The sequence below is a fragment of the Leptonychotes weddellii genome, chromosome 8 (genome assembly GCF_054177405.1).
Source record: "Leptonychotes weddellii isolate Sample4059 chromosome 8, ASM5417740v2, whole genome shotgun sequence".
NCBI classification, from domain to species: Eukaryota; Metazoa; Chordata; class Mammalia; order Carnivora; family Phocidae; genus Leptonychotes; species Leptonychotes weddellii.
In genome coordinates this window covers 84,555,918-84,565,582 of record NC_138376.1, presented here as the reverse complement: position 1 = coordinate 84,565,582, position 9,665 = coordinate 84,555,918, and the positions used below count along the sequence as shown (strand labels likewise).

The 9,665-nt window shown below is 40.7% G+C and overlaps 1 pseudogene; it reads left to right on the top strand.

Annotated features, from left to right (window-relative positions):
* The first annotated feature begins 7,586 nt into the window (after positions 1-7,586).
* On the top strand, positions 7,587-8,217 carry LOC102732373 (pleiotrophin pseudogene; annotated as a pseudogene).
* Positions 8,218-9,665: the final 1,448 nt, after the last annotated feature.

Below are 9,665 nucleotides of genomic sequence, written 5' to 3'. Positions count from 1 at the left end.
GTGTGGTATATATATACAATGGAATATTATGCAGCCATCAAAAGGAATGAAATCTTGCCATTTGCAATGATGTGGATAGAACTGGAGAGTATTACGCTGAGTGAAATAAGTCAATCAGAGAAAGACATGTATCATATGATCTCACTGATATGAGGAATTCTTAATCTCAGGAAACAAACTGAGGGTTGCTGGAGTGATGGGGGGTGGGAGGGATGGGGTGGCTGGGTGATAGACATTGGGGAGGGTATGTGCTATGGTGAGCGCTGTGAATTGTGTAAGACTGATTAATCACAGACCTGTACCTCTGAAACAAATAATATGTTATATGTTAAAAAAAAAGAGTAGATAGTAGGAAGGGAAAAATGAAGGCAGGGAAATCGGAGGGTGAGACAAACCATGAGAGACTATGGACTCTGAAAAACAAACTGAGGGTTCTAGAGGGGAGGTGAGTGGGGGGATGGGCTAACCTGGTGATGGGTATTAAAGAGGGCACGTACTGAATGGAGCACTGGGTGTTATACACAAACAATGGATCATGGAACACTACATCAAAAACTAATGATGTAATGTATGGTGATTAACATAATAAATTAAAAAAATTAAAAAATTAAAAAATAAAAAATAAAATTACAGAAGCAGCCCAAGTATCCAATGGAATATTATTCAGCCATAAAAAAGAATGAAATCTTGCCATTTGCAATGACATGGATGGATCTAGAGGGTATAATGCTAAATGATATTTCAGAGTCAGAGAAAGACAAATACTATATGATTTCACTTATATGTACAATGTAAGAAACAAAGAAAGGAGTGAAAAAAAAAAACAGGCTCTTAGGGGTGCCTGGGTGACTCAGTTGGTTAAGCATCTGCCTTCAGCTCAGGTCACAATCCCAGGATCTTGGGATTGAGCCCTGCATCAGGCTCCCTGCTCTGTGGGGAGTCTGCTTCTCCCTCTCCCTCTGCCTACCTCTCCCCCTGCTTATGTGCTTGCTCTCTCGCACTCTCGCTCTCTCTCTCTGTCAAATAAATAAATAAAGACTTTTTAAAAAACAGACCCTTAAATACACAGAGCAAACTGCTGGTTACCAGAGGAGAACAAACTGGTGGAGGGATGGGTGAAATAGATGAAGGGGATTAAGATTACATTTATTGTGATGAGCACTGACTAATGTATAGGATTGTTGAATCACTATATTGTACACCTGAAACTAATATAACACCACAGGTTAACTGAGAGACAACCAAGAGTTAGGAAGGGTTGAATGAATGATAAAGTTCATCTCCTGTAGGAGATAACTCCTTTAAGATAAGACGAGGTGGTTGTTTTATCTAGAAACCAACACAGAGTGTCAAGGAAAATTGAAAATCAGAGGAATATGTTACTAACAAAAGAACAAAACAAAACCGCAGAAAAAGACTTTAATGAAACAGAGATAAATGATTTACCTGATAAAGAGTTAAGATAACAGTCATAAAAATGCTCACCAAGGTTAAGAGAACAATGCATGAACAAAGAGAAAATTTCAACAAAAAGATACAAAATATAAAAAAAATACCAAACAGAAGTCACAAAGCTGAAGAATTCAATAATTCAACTGAAAAATGCACTTAGAGGGGTTCAATAACAGACTAGGTGAAGCTGAATAAAGGATCAGTGAATTCAAAGACACGGCAGTGCAATTCAACCAGTCAGAGTAGCAAAAAGAAAAAAGAATGAAAACCAGTGAAGATAGTTTAAGAGACTTATGGAAAAACATCAAGAAGACCAATATTTGCAGTACAGGAGTCCCAGAAAGAGAAGAGAGAGACAAAGGAGTAGAAAACTCATTTGAAGAACAAATGGCTGAAAAGTTCCTTAACCTGGGCAAGGAAACAGATATCCAGATCCAGGACTCCCAGAGAGTTCCAAGTAAGATGAACTCAAATTGACCGCACTCCAAGACACATTATAAGTAAATTGTCAAAAGTTAAAGAAAAGGGGTGCCTGGGTGGCTCAGTCCCTTAAGCATCTGCCTTCAGCTCAGGTCATGATCCCAGGAGCCTGGGATCAGGCCCCGCATCAGGATCCCTGTTCAACAGAGGGTCTGCTTCTCCCTTTCTCTCTCCCTCTGCCTCTCCCCTGCTTGTGCTCATGCACTCTCTCTCAAATAAATAAAATCTTTTTAAAACAAAAGTTAAAGAGGGATGCCTGGGTGGCTCAGGCAGTTAAGCGTCTGCCTTCAGCTCAGGTCATGATCCCAGGGTCCTGGGATCAAGTCCTGCATCGGGCTCCTTGCTCAGCAGGGAGCCTGCTTCTCCCTCTGCTGCCCTTCCTGCTTGTGCTCTCTCTCGCTATGTCAAATAAATAAATAAAATCTTTAAAAAATAAATAAATAAATAAGAGTTAAAGAAGGAGAGGATCTTAAAAGCGGCAAGAGAAAAACTTGTTATGTATGAGGACATGCCACTAATACTATCAGCAGATTTTTCAGCAGAGACTTTGCAGGACAGAAGAGAGCGGCATGACAAATTCAAAGTGCTCAAAGAAAAACACTGCCATACAAGAATACCCAGGGCGCCTGGGTGGCTCAGTCGTTAAGCGTCTGCCTTCGGCTCAGGTCACGATCCCAGGATCCTGGGATGGAGTCCCACATCGGGCTCCCTGCTCTGCGGGAAGCCTGCTTCTCCCTCTCCCACTCCCCCTGCTTGTGTTCCTGCTCTCACTATGTCTCTCTCTATCAAATAAATAAATAAAATCTTAAAAAAAAAAAAAAAAGAATACTCTACGCAGCAAAATTGTCCTTCAGAATTGAATGAGAGAGTCATCCAGACAAGCAAAAGCCAAAGGAGTCAGCACCACTAGATCAACCTTCCAAGAAAATGTTAAAAGGATTTCATTAAGCTGAAATGAGAGGTACTAATTAGTAAGAAATACATATGAAAGTATAAATTTCAGTAGTAAAGATAAATATATAAATTCAGAATAATCTGTTATGATGGTGATGGGTAAATCACTTGTAAACCTAGTATGAAGGTTAAAAGACAAAAATAGTAAAAATAATACTACATAATTAATACTAATAACTACATAACAAAAAATCATAACTACAATAATTTGTTACTGGATACAAAAGATAAAAAGATTTAAATTGCGACATCAAAAACAAAATGTGGGGTGGGGAGAGTAAAAATATAGAGCTCTAAAATGCATTCAAATGAGACTACAGGGAAGATGGTGGCAGAGTAGGAAGATCTTGGCTCACCTCATCCCACAAATACAACTAGAATACTACTAAATCATCCTAAATACCCCAGAAACTGATCTGAAGATTGGCAGAGCAAACACCACAACTAAAGATAGAGAAGAGGCCAAATCGAAGAAGGCAGGAGGTGTGGGGATGTAGCTTGGGAGAGAATGGATCGTGGCCACTGTAGTGGGGAGGGAGCCACAGTCATGGAGAAGGGCAAGAGACAGTCTAGCACACAGGGGAGTGCATGGGAAAAACTAATCTCCATAGCAATTGGCTTAGAAAGCAAGAGAGCCCAGATTTCATGAGTTCTTGCAACCAATGGGGCTTAAAGCCTGGAGTTTTAAAGGTCAGCATGCTTGGCTCTGGGAGAGCTTGGAGGACATTGGGGCTGCTCTTGGAGAAGAGGCTGGGCAAATAGCCTGTGGACAGACAGCATGGAAACAATCTGAAGAGCGCCTGAGGCACAGAGTGCAGAGGTTAGTTGCTAATCTCAGAGCATGTCCCAGAGAAGGAGCATTCACAGTGAGATGCCTCTGAGAACAAAGGAACTAATAGGTGCTATTTCTCCCCTCTGCCCCTCAGCATAAACAGAGCCACCTGTGGGAACCTATGGAGGGAGAGCCAACACTCACTACATGACTTGCTTACACCAAGCCCTGCCCCAGTGCACTCCAGAAAAACCACCCTTCTCTGTCATGCTTGTCTCAGTCGCAGTGCGGTGGGCCCCCTCCCCAAGAAGACCAACCCAAACCCCTGCCAACACCACATCTCCTAACCCGGGAGTTTTGAGAGGCTTTAGTTCCAGTGGCAGCAGCCACTGGTCTCATTTCACAAGCAGACCAGAGCACACCTAGTTAAAATTCACCACATTCAGGCCAGGGACCAACACTGCCCACAGCCGACAAAGAGAGCCTCTGCAGATGACTGGCCTGAAGGATAAAGCAGCCAGGACACAATAGCAGAGAGTACACAGCACACATTAGAGACATCCCAGAAGTGCCAGGGCCTGGGGAATGGGAGACACTACACTGCAGAGCACTACAGAACCTCTTCTTCACAAAGCCATTACCCTCAAGAACAAGAGACATAGCTGACTTTCCTAACACAAAAAAAAACAGGCACAGAGACTTAGACAAAATGAGAAGACAAAGGGATTTGTTCCAAATGAAAGAACAGGGCAAGGCCACAGCCAGAGATGTGAAACAGATAAGTAACATGCCTGATGGAGAATTTAAAGCAATGATAATAAAGATATTCATGGGACTTGAGAAAAGAATAGAGTACAGCAGTGAGACTATCAACACAGAGATAAGGAATAATATAGCAGAGATAAAGCGCTCAATAAATGAAATAAGAAACATGCTCAAGGAATGAATAGCCTGGAAGAAGCAGAAAAACCAAGTAATGACTTAGAAGCCAGAGTAATGGAAAGTAATCAAGCTGAACAAAAGAGAGAAAAAAAGAATTATGCAAAATGAGATTAGACTTAGGGAATTCAGTGACTGCATCAAACATAATAATATTCATATTATAGGAGTCCCAGAAGAAGAGAGAGAAAAGGGGTAAGAAAATTTATTTGAAGAAATAATAGCTGAAAACTTCCCTCATCTGGGGAAGGAAACAGATATCCAGATCCAGGAAGCAGAGGACCCCCAACAAAATCAATGAAAGCAGATCCACACCAAGACAAATTGTATTTAAAATGGCAAAATACAGTGATAACAAAAAAAATATTAAAAGCAGCAAGACAGGGGCCCCTGGGTGGCTCAGTCGTTAAGTGTCTGCCTTCGGCTCAGGTCATGATCCCAGGGTCCTGGGATCAAGCCCCACATCGGGCTCCCTGCTGGGCGGGGAATCTGCTTCTCCCTCTCCCACTCCCCGTGCTTGTGTTCCCTCTCTCCCTGTGTCTCTCTCTGTCAAATAAATAAATAAAATCTTAAAAAAAAAAAAAAAAAAAGCAGCAAGAGAAAAGAAGACAGTTACATACAAAGGAAACCCCCATAAGGCTATCAGGGAATTTTTCAGCAGAAACTTCCCAAACCAGAAAAGAATGGCATGATCTATTCAAAGTGCTGAATGAGAAAATCCTGCAGCCAAGAATACTCTATCCAGCAAGGCTATCATGCAGAATAGAAAGAGAAATAGAGTTTCCCAGACAAATAAAAGTTCATGATCACTAAACCAGCCCTGCAAGAAATATTAAAGGGGGGCGCCTGGGTGGCTCAGTTGGTTAAGTGACTGCCTTCGGCTCAGGTCATGATCCTGGAGTCCCGGGATCGAGTCCCGCATCGGGCTCCTTGCTCGGCAGGGAGTCTGCTTCTCCCTCTGACCCTCCCCCCTCTCATGCTCTCTCTCTATCTCATTCTCTCTCAAATAAATAAATAAAATCTTTAAAAAAAAAAAAAAAAAAAAGAAATATTAAAGGGGACTCTTTGGGTGGAAAGGAAAGACCAAAATCACAGTATGAAGGTAGGAAACAAAATGCAGTAAAAATGAATATTTCTGTTAAAAAAAAAATGAGTCAAGGAAGTCACAAAATAAAAGGATGTAAAATATAACACTATATACCTAAAACATGGGGAGGAGAGGAGTAAAGAATGAGTTCAAAATTAAATGACCATCAACTTAACATAGACTACTATATGCAGAAAATGTTATATACAAACCTAATGGTAACCACAAATCAAAAACCACTAATATGCAAAGAATAAAGAGAAAGAAATCCAAATATATCACTAAGGAAATCCAGCAAACCATAAAAGCAAGAAAGACAAGAAAGGATCAGAGAAAATCTTCAAAAGCAACCACAAAAAAAGTAATAAAATGGCAATAAGTACATATCCATCAATAATAACTTGGAATGTAAGTGAACTAAATGCTCCAATGAAAAGACATAGGGTGACAGAATGGATAAAAAAAAAAAACCCATCTATATGCTGCCTACAAGAGACTCATCTTAAACCTAAAGACACCTGCAGATTGAAAGTGAGGGAATGGAGAAACATCTATCATGCAAATGGATGTCAAAAGAAAGCTGGAGTAGCAACACTTATATCAGACAAAATAGACTACAACAAAGACCGTAACAAGAGACAAAGAAGGACACTATATAATAATAAAGGGGATATTCCAACAAGAAGATGTAACAATTATAAATATTTATGAACCCAACAAAGGAGCACCCAAATACATAAAACAGTTAACAACATAAAGGAACAAATCATTAGTAATACAATAAAAGTAGGGGACTTTAACACCCCATGTACAGCAATGGACAGATCATCTAAACAGAAAATCAACAAGGAAACAATGGCTTTGAATGACACACTAGACCAGATGGATTTAACAGATATATTCAGAACATTCCATCTTAAAACAGCAGAATACACATTCTTTTCAAGTGCACATAGAACATTCTCCAGAATAGATCACATATTAGACCACAAAACAAGCAAATTCAAGAAGATGGAAGTCATCCCATGCACCTTTTTTTACCACAACACTATGAAACTAGAGGTCAACCACAAGAAAAAAGTCTGGAAAGACTGCAAATACATGGAGGTTAAATAACATGCTACTAAACAATAAATGGGTCAGCCAGGAAATAAAAGAAATTAAAAAGTACATGGGAACAAATGAAAATGAAAGCATAACAGTTCAAAGCCTTTGAGATGCAGCAAAAGCAGTTCTGAGAGGGAGGTTTATAGCAATACAGGCCTACCTCAAGAAGCAAGAAAAATCTCAAATGAACAACCCAACCTTAAACCTACAGGAGCTAGGAAAAGAACAACAGACAAAACCTAATACCAGCAGAGGGAAAGCGATAATAAATATTAGAGCAGAAATAAATGATATAGCACTAAAAAAACCAATAGAACAGATCAGTGAAAGCAGAAGCTGGTTCTTTGAAAAAAAAAATCAATAAAATTGATAAATTTTATTTTTTTATTTTATGATTTTATTTTTTTTTATTTTTATCAGACTTATCAAGAAAAAAAGAGAAGGGATCCAAATAAATAAAATCACAAATAAGAGAGGAGAAATAACAACACCACACAGAAATTATAAGAGTATTAGGAAGAACTATATGCCAAAAAACTGGACAGCCTAGAAGTGGATCAATTCCTAGAAACACACAACCTATCAAAACTGAAACAGGGCTTCCGTTCCCTCCCCGGCAGGGCGCAGCGGAGGCCGAGGCTGGATCGGGGTCCCAGCCTGCCCGTCCCAAATCCCGCCAAGGGCGCCGCCGCGCGGAGGACGAGCCCAAGCGGGCACAGGGGAGCGGGAGCCCGGGCCGTCACCATCCGGGAGCGAGGGCGCAGCCGCGGCGGGCGGCCAGCGGCCACGGGCACTCGACAGAGCGCAGAGCCTCGCCGCGTTCAACAAAGGCAGCCCGAGCGCGTGCAGCGTTTGCAACTCCAAAATGCAGTACCAACAGTGCGTGCAGCCGCGTCGAAAACTTGCAGCTGCCTTCCTGGCATTCGTTTTCATCTTGGCAGCTGTGGACACTGCTGAAGCAGGGAAGAAAGAGAAGGCAGAAAAAAAAGTGAAGAAGTCTGACTGTGGGGAATGGCAGTGGAGTGTGTGCGTGCCCACCAGTGGGGACTGTGGCCTGGGCACCCGGGAGGGCACCCGTACTGGAGCCGAGTGTAAGCAAACCATGAAGACCCAGAGATGTAAGATCCCCTGCAACTGGAAAAAGCAATTTGGAGCAGAGTGCAAATACCAGTTCCAGGCCTGGGGAGAATGCGACCAGAACTGGAAGTCTGAAGAGAGCCCTCCACAACGCCGACTGCCAGAAGACAGTCACCATCTCCAAGCCCTGTGGCAAGCTGACTAAGCCCAAACCTCAAGCAGAATCTAAGAAGAAGAAAAAGGAAGGGAAGAAACAGGAGAAGATGCTGGACCAATAGATGCCACCTTCTGTGGAACATGAAAAGGACATCAGCAAACAGGATCAGTTAACTATTGCATTTATACCTATGTCGGCTTTTTTTTTTTTTTTAAAGATTTTATTTATTTCTTTGACAGAGAGAGACACAGCGAGAGAGGGAATACAAGCAGGGGGAGTGGAAGAGGGAGAAGCAGGCTTCCCGCCGAGCAGGGAGCCCGATGCGGGGCTCGATCCCAGGACCCTGGGATCATGACCTGAGCCGAAGGCAGCCGCTTAACGACTGAGCCACCCAGGCGCCCGACTTTTTTTTTTTTTTTAAAGAAAAGCATTAAAAGAAATTCTTTCATTTTGGCAGGAACGTTTGTTTTCTTGATGAAATTATTTTTCCTTCTGAGAAAAAAAAGACTAGGAAAATAAATCAAGCTGATGCTGAAAAAAAAAAAACTGAAACAGGAAAAAATAGAAAATTTAAACAGGCCAATTATCAGCAAAGAAATTGAATCAGTAATCAAAAAACTCCCATCAAACAAAAGTCCAGGATGGCTTTTGGCTTCACAGGCAAATTCTACCAAACATTTAAAGAGTTAATACCTACTCTTCTCAAACTATTCCAAAACAATAGAAGATGAAGGAAAGCTTCCAAATGCATTCTATGAGGCCAGCATTACCCTGATACCAAAACCAGATAAAGACATTACAAAAAAAGACAACTATAGGCCAATATCTATGGTGAACATAGGCTCAAAAATCTTCCATGAAGTATTAGCAAACCAAATCCAACATTACATTTAAAAAATCATTCACCACAATCAAGTGGGATTTATTCCTGGGTTGCAAGGGTGGTTCAATATTTGAAAATCAATGATAAGTCACAATAAGAACCCTTTGATATTTCCATAGATACAGAAAAAGCATTTGACAAAGTACAACATCCATTCATGATAAAAAAAAAAAACCTCAACAAAAGTAGGTTTAGAGGGAACATACCTCAACATAATAAAGGCCATCAATGAAAAACCCACAGCTAACATAATCCTTAATGGGGAAAAACTGAGAGCTTTTCCTCTAAGGTCAGGAACAAGACAGGGATGTCCACTCTCATCACTTTTATTCAACATAATACTGGAAGACCCAGCCACAGCAATCAGACAACAAAAAGAAGTAAAAGGCATCCAAATTGGTAAGGAAGAAGTAAAACTTGCACTATTTGCAGGTGACATGATACTATATATACAAAACCCAAAAGACTCCAACAAAAGACTGCTAGAACTGATACATGAATTCAGTAAAGTCACAGGATACAAAATCAGTATACAGAAGTCCATTGCATTTCTATACACTAAAAATGAAGGACCAGAAAGAGAAATTAAAAAAACAATCTCATTTGCAACTGGACCAAAAACAATAAGATACCTAGGAATAAACCTAACCAAAGAGGTGAAAGATCTGTACTCTGAAAACTATAAAATAATGATGAAAAAAACTGAAGGTGACACAAAGATATGGAAAGACATTCCATGCTCATGAATTGGAAGAAT